Genomic DNA, 10,217 nt, shown 5'->3' with positions numbered 1-10,217 from the left:
TTCTTGGCAGGGAGGCTGTGAAACTTGGTTATTTAAGGGCATAAAACTGGTGATTTACAGCAGAACAGTTCCACAGGAATCAATGGGAAGTTTTGCTAGAAAATGTTGCATGTTGTTCTGAGATCCTCCTGGGAAGGGTTTTACAACCAGCCTGTCCTGACTCTGAGAGTTTTTATTGAGTGACCATTTCAATAGGGCACCCAACTCTCTCCCTCTTACCTTGGGCAAGGTTTTTACCTTCTACACAAACACACAGGACAAGCTTTGGGATGTGGCCTGAAACACTTTTACACATTCTATCCTTTCCTAATGATAAAGCAACAGCCTTTTAATCTGCAGATTCATCACTGTTGTCCTCCCCTCACAAGGCCCTGAGGAGATTTATCCCTCCTCCTCTGCCCCTATCAACATTTGTTGCTGAGCAGTCAATATTTTCAGGTTGATCGTTGGGAATAGGACGCCTGGCAAAGGCAGGCACCCCATCTCCCTGGATGAGCCACTTATGGGAAACAATCCTCTCCATAGGAGGCTGTTAATAGGGGCTGCAGAGAGAGTTATAGATAATCAATGCAGAAATCACATTTGTAAATGGCCCCTGTAGCTGCTTAATTAGGCACAGCGTTCTGGCATCAGGCATTGAGACACTTTAAGGCCTATTTGTCTTCACAGAAAGGATCCCAATAATATATTTGCAATTCTGTGCTAACTCAGCCTAATCTCACCTGCCTTTTGTGGATTAACAGGATGAAGTGATTTAAATAATGGTGAGGAACTTCTGGGGAAGGTGTGGAATCTATAACAGTGCCAAAGGAATATTTGTTTTTGATGGTCTGCTGAAACAATTTTTTTCTCTCTCTTTCGAATTTCCTCTTGCATCTGACACCCAGGATGCACTCTGCAAACCTCTGAGCCGCCAAGAATCTTTCCCTTCCTGACAGAGAGCTTGGGATGTGGCAAGGAGCAGATCATCAGCCAAGTTATTCCTGAAAGAGGGAGAAAAGACTTGAGATTGGGATTCAAGAAAAGACAGGGATTGAGAAGCAGGTAGGAGAGTCAGGTTGTTTACGCTGCTGTTGTCGTTATTATTATTATTTTATTTCCCACAGTCCCTCCTAACAGATGTTCATTTTGGAAACATCTTTGGGGATTGTTTTTTACTCTCCTCCTTTTCTTATCTGTCTTGCAATTCCTCATTCTTCAGTCCCTCTCTTGTATCCATCTCCGGTGAAAATTCAGTGTTGGCATGTGTGATCAGCTGCTCCTGGGAGACTGGGCTGGATCCCAGGAGCGCCTCAGTCCAATCAATGTCTTCCCAAAATCCACCTGCTCCCCAGGTGCAAGACATCCAAATTCCTTCTCAGGTTTCCAGACAGACAACAGCTGGGACAGAGATAATAAATTGCACATGTCCAAGGGAAACTCAGACCTGCAAAATTTGATCAAAACAAATCTCCAAATGTTAAAGTTTTTCCTGTTTTCTCTTCACTTTTCCACTAAGTCACAGCACAGATTTTTTTTTTTTTTTTTAGATTTTAAGTCTAAAAATGCCATGACAGGGTGCAGGGAATGCCACAGGCATTAGAGCTGGGATCCTGGACAAATGTGACTTCATCCCATATTAATAATATCAATTTTCATCTCGTAAAGAATCTCAGCTATTTAAAATAACTTCTTGCTCTCTTGACATTTTTATTGGCCTACTGCTGTAATATCTTGAATAAACCCATGGTGGTGGCACTCTTTCAGTGAATAAACCTGTCACGACTTTTGAGGGTGACTTCAGACCTCCCTCTTGCCAGGAACTGTGAAATTTGAAGGAATATTGTGCAAATCAAATGGTGGGAATGTTTCCAACATGAGGAAGAATTTATTTGGCTGCTGCTGAGCCTGGGAGAAGCCAGGCCCTTGGGTTGTCTGCAAATAGGTGTCATTTTAGACATCCCATTCCCTACCTGGCCCCAGCACAATTCCCAAAGGGCTTGGGAGTCTCAGTCTGCGTCACATCTGCTAGCCTGGAGCATCTCAGATGGCACAAGGAAAGGAAATGTATAATGCTTGTCTAGGAAAGGAAGTTCAGATGTATTTTCAAAGATTATGTCAAAGGGAGCTGCAAAACAAAGCTGGGCTGTGCTAGACGAAACAATGAGGTGTGGAAAGCCCAAAAATCATACCCAGCCTTCTCCCCACTACAGCATCATCACAAGGAAAAGCCCAGGGATGTGATCCAGCTTATCACAGCCCTGTGTTTAATGCTCAGGGTCCCTTTTATCACCAGTGTCAGGGTGGGAGATTGAGGCAGAAATCATCGCTGTGCCCCAGGGGTGGGTGGTGCTGGGCTCTGGTCATGGTTCACGTGCTGTGACCCCCTCTGTCCTCACAGCCTTCATTAATCTGCTGGTGACAAGGGCACATAAAGCACTGCACGAGGAAGAGGTGGCAGGGATGTGGGAAGGTCCTGGAGGCAGAGAGCTCTGTCAGCAGATAAATCCTTGTGTGGGAACAAGGCTGGTGTGTCCTGAGTGTTCACACATCCTCTGTCAGGGAGCACTTCATGGGGGCTGTAAGAGGGACAGGGAAAAGTGAGAATTGGTGATTGGAAAAAGATAAAACAAAACATCCCAAAAGGGCACAAGGTGGGGATGGTCCTGTGCAGGGCCAGGAGTTGAACTCAATGATTCCATAGGGTCCTTTACAACTCAGAATCTTTTGTGATTTGGGATAAAGAGGGAGGGAGGGAGGGAAGAAGGAAGGAAGGAAGGAAGGAAGGAAGGAAGGAAGGAAGGAAGGAAGGAAGGAAGGAAGGAAGGAAGGAAGGAAGGAAGGAAGGAAGGAAGGAAGGAAGGAAGGTTAAGAAAATAAGGAAAGTGAGCAATCAAGAAGAATTCAGAAGGAAATTAAGAAAGAAGAAAGGAAAGAACGATGGAATGAATCTGAATCCCAGAAGTAGGCATGAAATAGATTGAAGAGCTTTTCTTTATCTGGTCAGACTCTCTTCACACCCATAGCTGTGCACAGAAGACCTCACATGGACAGATCAAAGCCTCTGAGGATCTTCCCAAGCACATGTTGCCTGTCAGGCTGCAAAGGAGGAATTCCAGGGAGGAATTCCAAGGAGGTGCAGCCCAGGTGCCATGACTGCCCAGCCCCATTTCATGGAGGAGCATGTGCTGATATGCCCTCAGAGCTGATGATGAGGGAAGCTGCTTTGAAGCTGCATGGAATCCTTGGAAGCAGTTTGGCTTTTATGAGGAGAGGACTGCTCCAAAACTGTGTGAAAAATGAGACACCACTACCTGTCTTTAGTTCATCATTTCTTTCATGGCCCTGAACCATACAGGACCAAATGCAGCAAGGCCAGAACCTACCCCGAGAGAATCCCAAACCCTTGTCTCTCCTGGTGTCATTTGCAGCTCTGGTACTGGACATCAACACCAGATGATGTTTGGGGACATCTTTTGGCTTTTGTGGCAGAGCAGACCCATGGGGATGGATTTCTGGGTGATATCTCCAGCCAGGGATAAGAATTTTGTATTTTTTACTGCTCTACCTCTCCTCTCACAGCCTCAGGCTCTTCCCCTCTGGAGCATGAAAAGTTTCCTCACAGTTACCAAACACTGGAGTTCACGAAGGGTTTGCAGTGAGCAGAGATTTGGTTTCTCCTGTGTATTTCAAGCAACATTTTTCATCCAGAAAGCAACAGATGAACACAGCTGTTCCCTGCTGGGCTCCATTACCGCTCCCTGGCTGAGCTGTTCCCTACTTGAAGACAGCAAATGGAAAAGATTTCCATATCCAGCACAGAGGAGCAGGGAGGCTGACTCAGGTGGACAGTCAAGACCCACATTAACCTCTCAACAACTGCAAAATTCCCTGCAGGATCACTGATGGAGAGAGCAGGCCAGTTTAAACCTCACCTACCTCCTTTCCCTTTTTTCCCTTGAAGATTTAGCACTGTACACACCACGGCTCATTTGTTTTGGGAGAGGTTTGCTCCCATTTGGTAAAAAGAGCTGTTAAACTTGCAGACATGTTCTAATCCAGATGCTAAATATCTTCCCCTTCACATCTCTTCCTGCTTCCACAAAACCCCTCTCCTCCTTCCTCAGTGCCATGTAAAATAAATGAATAGAATCAGCTTTTGCTCTCCTGTATTCATGGCTGAATGGGGAAATCTTTAAATTTGTCACCACCATGTGCTCTGTGACCCTGCTTCTTGAGCTAATGGTTATTAGTCTACCAGGAGACTGGATTACTAAGGTTATAATGAGTCTTAAGAGTTTAAAGCAGAGATTTTTAAAACTAAACACCTCAAAAATACCTGTAAGTGATCACCTTTACCCCTAACTATTGAAATAAGCTCAAAATCAGGCTTGAAAACATTTTGGAAAATTAATATACTCAGGCTGGAGCCCAGATTAATTCCAGAATCCATCATGCCACATCCTGGGCATGGGAGATGTCCTGGGAGATGGGACAACACCTCAATTGCTCTTCGGTGCTGGGAAATGTCCTCCTGGCCTCTCATCACTAGGCCTCAGTTGCTCTGTCTGGAGAAATAAATTCATATTACTTCTGTTTTCAAAGTCCTTTGTGCCCTCCCATCTCTTTAGGGTGGAAAAACTTTATTTTTCAGTATTTATCTCAAAGATGTCCATCCTTTACTTAGTGACTATTGCTTCTTTCAGTCCTAAAACTGCAGAGCTAAAAGCTGCAGTTCATCCCAGGACTGATTTTCTCCCAAGGCTGACAAAATTCTGCATAAACAATGCCAGAGTTTTTCTAGAGCTGCCAAGGGATCAATTAACAGCACAACTGATTAAAAAAAAAAAATTGCTGACAGGATCAATTAAAATATTTTGGGAGTATAATGCAAATACTTTTCAAGTCCTTAGAATAGGTGCTGTTGGACTTCCTGCAGAGGTTTTTTTGGAGAGGGGGTGAAAGTTTTACAGTTTGTTAGCTGAGAGTCCATCAGAAATGTCATTTATCCAAGGATGTTTATCAGCAGGACGCATGGGATGCCCCACATATTTCTGTGAATTAATTTCCCATGCCATTCATCACATTCCTATGGCCAAAGTTTATAGAACCTGGGATCTGCAGCTCACTGTGCTCTAACCTTCCACTGTGCTCCCCTTGCACAGAGTCTTGGCATCATCTCAGATGAATATTTCCACCCAAAATTTAGCATCTCCTATCGCAGAATCACAGAATCAACCAGGCTGGAAAAGACCTTCGAGATCATTGAGTCCAACCTATGACCTAACACCACCTTGTCACCCAGACCATAAAAACACCTGAGTTTTGGGGTCTGTGAGGAACGGGTCTCCATGGGATTTGGGTGTCCGTTCTCCTGCCAAAACCAACAAAATCCTAAGGCCACCAAAAAGTGCTTTATCTCACCCTAAAGCAGAGGATTTTGTGTGCCCTCAGTTGATCATTGACATGGATGCTGAGATCTTCATGAACTCACATGTGGGCCTGTTTGTAAATCCACCCTTAATGACAAACGCCATGGAACATCTTTGTTTGCACAGCTAAACTCCCCTCCCCTCTGGAGTATTTTTAACACGCAGATCAGCACCTGAGCTGAGTGTCCTGGCTCCCTGCAGGCAGCTGGGGTCGAGCTGAGATCATCAGTGCAGTCAAAGCTGTCATTGGAGCGATGAGAGGCGGACTCCGTCTCCGGGAGAGATGAACCACATGGAATTCCAGTGCCCACACCGGCTGTCTCTCCTGATAGAGATCACTGAGGGTGACATGCTCAGAGGCAGATCCTCTCTTGTATCCCTGGGTGATTGCCCAGACTCCTTCCCTAATCACTGCTGAGATTGGCACCTGTAGTCCTGCCTCCCTCTTGGATGCCTCACATGGTGACAACACTCATCTTCCTCCTCCCGACTGCGGAGGGGACACGGACACTCCTCTCCTGCATACCTTGATGCCTTAAGTTTGAGTTTCCATGTATTTCAGACTCTGTGCTGCCCAGGGGTGCAGTTCTGAGCCTCACATTCAGTGTCACTCAGCTCTGCACAGAGCAGGGAGACAAAACAAATCCTTTTCCTGATGAAGACCAAGGACAACTTTCAGGCCCAAAGGCACAAACAAGGGTGGGCTGAAGGGAGGAACAAGAAGGATGGGACCTCACAACCTGAAGCTGTGATTGGACAATTAAACCCCAATATGCAAATGGACCAAGACTTAAAAAAGTGTGAGACCTCGTGATCAGTCATCCATTCTGTGACCATTTTGGGTCCACCTTGGGTGTAGCCCTGGCCAGGCTCTTGCACTGCCCAAGGTGTACCTTAAAGGCCTTTTAGTAAATCTTTGCTTTATTCTCCAGCTCTGTCCAGTCTCTGTTTCAGGTCAGCCTCCCCAGGGCATCAACCTCATGCACAATCTGTAATTCACTCCAATCCACGGGACATCACCACCACCATGGTCAGCTTGAGAGGGTCACCTCAGAATCTGGTTGTCCACCCCAGAATGTGAGGAACCCTGGAGACACCACGAGTGGATTGGAAAGCACCTCTCAGTGGAGGCAGATTTCACTTGCTCTGTGTAATTTTGTTCTGAGACACAAAATCACAGAATTATCGGAAGGTACGAGGTGGAAGGAGCATTAAAGATCACCTTGTTCCAAACCCTTGGGCAGGGACACTTTCCACTTGACCAGGTTTTTCTCCAAGCTCTGTCCATCTTGGCCTTGGGCACTTGGAGGGATGGGACAGCAGAGCCCAACTCTCACAGCAGCCCTGAAGGTGTGAGGTGGAAATATCCACAGATATTCATGTGGATATCCATGAGGGTGCTGAGGTGGATATGATGCACTTGGATCCCATGCTGTAAACTCTAGCATCCTTCCACCAACAGACCCCACCCTCCTGCAGTACCTATGGCTTTCAACCTCACAACAGCAGAGAAATTAGGGATATACTGACAAAAGAACTATTTTGATCCATGTCTGCTGCAGATTGGTCCCACCCCAGGCCAGCACATGCCCATAGATGCAGAAGATGAAGCAACTGTTGTGAAAGATTCAGTAAAGGAATATAAATGCACATTTGTTGATTAAGTGTTCCCTTTGGCTTTGCCACTGAATCCCTCTACAAAAATACCCCTGTTGTTCTCCTCAGAGGGATTTTTTTTTATCCTCTTCTCCACCAAAAAATTGAGAAATATGTTGTGTGAAATATCAAGACTAATTAGACCAAATGGTGCTCAGATCTGTTGCTGGTTTTCTGGAGGATTGCTGACAGCTTAGGAGACTTTATTTTTCTTTCTTGTTAACTAATTACGAACAATTCTTCACACAGTTGAAAATTCCTGTGGAGGCATTAATGAATGTGGGCTGGCTGTGGGAATGGAGAAAGTGTGACAGTGTGTGTGGAAGCGTGTGGGGCTGAGAAAGGGGATGTTTTGGTGGTGGGATTGTTCTGGAGTGCACATGTGGGGAGGGAAGGAGTGTCTGTTCTTTAAAGGGTGTGTGTTTATGGTTTTCTGAGGCAGGCAGTGGTTTAGGGCAGCACTTCTGAGAGTGGGGAGGTCTCTTGTGGTGTGAGGGAGGGTTTGCATGAGGAGCTGCTGATCTGTGGGGCTGGGGTGCAGATGGTGCAGATGGTGCTGTAGATGTGGAGGAACACCAGGATTTGGGATGCAAAGCTGGCTGTGGGATGTCCAAAGCTGTGCAAGCCTGGAGAGCTCAGGAACAGTTGGTTCACTTGTCTGAGAATGGCAACAAATAATCCAGGAGTGGCTGCAAAAAGGACCATGGCATGGAGCTGTGCCAGGGGGAGTTTGGGTTGGGTATCAGGAAAAGGTTCTTCACCAGGAAATGGTCACAGCCCCAAGCCTGACAGAGTTCAAGAAGTGTTTGAACAACCCTCTCAGGCACATGGTGGGATTTTTGGAGTGGTTTGCAGAGCCAGGAGTTGGACTCAATGATCCTCTGGGTCCCTTTCAACTCCGATGGTTCTATCATTCTGTGAAAGTAGAAATTACAGAGAACACAACCCCTGGGAGGGCTCCTGAGCTGAGCAAACAGCTCGGTGTGGATGAGTCCTCTCTTTCCATAGTCCATGTGAGTAAATGTCAGTCCTGCAGTAAATCCACAGAGCTGAGTTAGTCCCGAATTTGTGCCCCAGGGAGGGTTAGAATGAACACCCCATATGGAGAGGTGCTTCAAAACCTCTCAAGCAAATCCAAAATACAAAATGTCTCTTCAGCATTCTCCTCCCATCATGCCAGACCTCACAGAGTACAAGACTCCACCATTGCTATGACCAGGCTTTTTGCAAACCCTATGGTGAGATGTGAGAATCCAAACTTTGTCTCCAGCTCAGAGAGGACCCCCAGCAGCAGGATCTGAGCAGCAGCAGCACACCTGGAGTTCACTTCTCCTGCTATCATCTCAAATTTGGCCCAGTCCTGGCCCCTCTCTGCCAGTCTACCAGGCTTTCATTTCTGTGTTTCTTCTCCTTTACTTTTTTTTTTTTTTTTTTTTTTTTTTTTTAATTCTAGTTTTGTTGTTGTTGTTGGGTTTGGGGTTTGGGCGGGGGGGGGAGTTTGGTTGATTTTTTTTGTTGGGATTTTTTTTTTTTTTTTGGCTAGTGCTAGTTCCCGGAACACTGAGCTGACAGCTGCGTTAATAGACCTGAAAATGCCATAGCAGAACTAAAGCAATTATTGTAATGTAGTTTAACAGAGGCTGTAATGACAGAGAATTAAAAATGTACCAGTCTCATCACAATTTGGTGTTCCTTTGACCTTCCAGGGGTACTGTCAGATGAGGAACTGAGCAGCCCCTCTGCTGTTCCCTTCTTTTCTCTTGTCAGAATAAGGAACAAGCAAGGCAGAAAGCAAAAATTAACCAAATGCAACAATCCTTTCTCCAGAGCTGTGTCTGGGTCACATTTACCCTGATAGTTAAGGGTAGGGAGGTGTTCATTCATCATGGAATAAAGTCCATCAGTTCCTAATCCATCCACATCCAATCTGCCGAGTAGACCCCACCATTATAAAGGTGAAATTTAGGATATAAAGACACAGGAAAGTGATGGGGGTCTGGAAAAGGCCCCTGAATCAGCAGGCAGATAAGGCAGAGGTACATTGCTCAGAAGCAATGAATCTTGGAGGTGAAAACCAGAAAAATTTTCTCTAAGTTTCAAGATGGGACAGAAAAAAAGGTGTTAACGTGGTGATTTTTGTCCTTAAAACAATGCCTCCCCAAGCTGCAGCCATCTCAGGTCAAGGAGGGAGCTGAGGTCTCACACTCCCCACCTTCAGCACCAAATTACTTCTAATTTTTTGCATTGCAAGCTCTTTCCCTAGACCTCCTTTAAGAAAAGTCTCACCAGAGTGTCCTAACCCTTCCCAATCCCACCAGGGCCCTTCCCTGCCTGCTGCAAACAAAACGTCCCAACACCTCCACACCTGGACTAGAGAAAGCAGCAGGGCAGAGGATCCACCTGAAAATAAGATTTGGTGAGATTTTATCTCCATTTCTCCCCAGGTCACAACTTCTCCACTGTGTGTGCAAGTGCTCTGACCAGTAACACCATCACCAACACCTTCCTCAGGCTTGGCTTTGGAAAACATGCTAAAACTAGATTTCTCTCACCTGGATAAAATCTAAGCCTTGCAAATGTAGGAAGAATTTCTCATCTCAGCTTTAAATAGGCTGCGGGGGAGAGGCCAGGTGAGTGTTCCAGCAGCAACCAGACCAGCACCTGCCATCAGATTTAAGACATGGAGGAGGGCTCACTGTCAAGTGTATTTGCAAGGCACAGAAAGATTTGTGGACTCAGAAAAGCCATATTTCACTCTGGGCACAGGCACAGAAGGGCTGTGACTGTGCTCTTCGTGTAGTTTTATTTCCAACACAAAGTTTGTCCCAGACACTCAGAACAAAGTGGACTTTCCTGTTTTCCTGGCTGGAGGGAAGCTGTGACTCTGTCAGGGGTGTGATCAGGATCAAAAAAAACAACATCTGAAAATGAGAACAGCCTTGCAACCTTTTGGAGAAAACTTTTTGGAGAAGTCAAACTGCTTAAAAACATCAAGTAAGAGTGGTAGCAATTCCCTGAATCAGGAAAAGGATGGCATGGAAAGCATTAGAGCATCCACCAGCTCAAAAAAGGCTGCTGGGGGGTATCATTAAGAGGTAAAATCTCCACAGATAAATATCTGCAGGTTGTGCTTTGGCAGCAGCCCTCAAC

The 10,217-nt window shown here is 45.8% G+C and overlaps 1 long non-coding RNA gene across 1 annotated transcript; it reads right to left on the bottom strand.

The window, feature by feature from the left end:
* Window positions 1-564: 564 nt before the first annotated feature.
* LOC136361993 (uncharacterized) lies at window positions 565-1,260 on the bottom strand. Its single transcript, XR_010743717.1, has 2 exons — window positions 1,159-1,260; window positions 565-983 (listed from the first exon to the last, which is right to left on the bottom strand). It is a non-coding gene; the product is annotated as an uncharacterized lncRNA (long non-coding RNA).
* Window positions 1,261-10,217: the final 8,957 nt, after the last annotated feature.

This window comes from Sylvia atricapilla, chromosome 5, assembly GCF_009819655.1.
Source record: "Sylvia atricapilla isolate bSylAtr1 chromosome 5, bSylAtr1.pri, whole genome shotgun sequence".
Taxonomy (NCBI): Eukaryota; Metazoa; Chordata; class Aves; order Passeriformes; family Sylviidae; genus Sylvia; species Sylvia atricapilla.
Note: the sequence above shows the minus strand (reverse complement) of the source record. Positions and strands in the feature narration are given on the sequence as shown.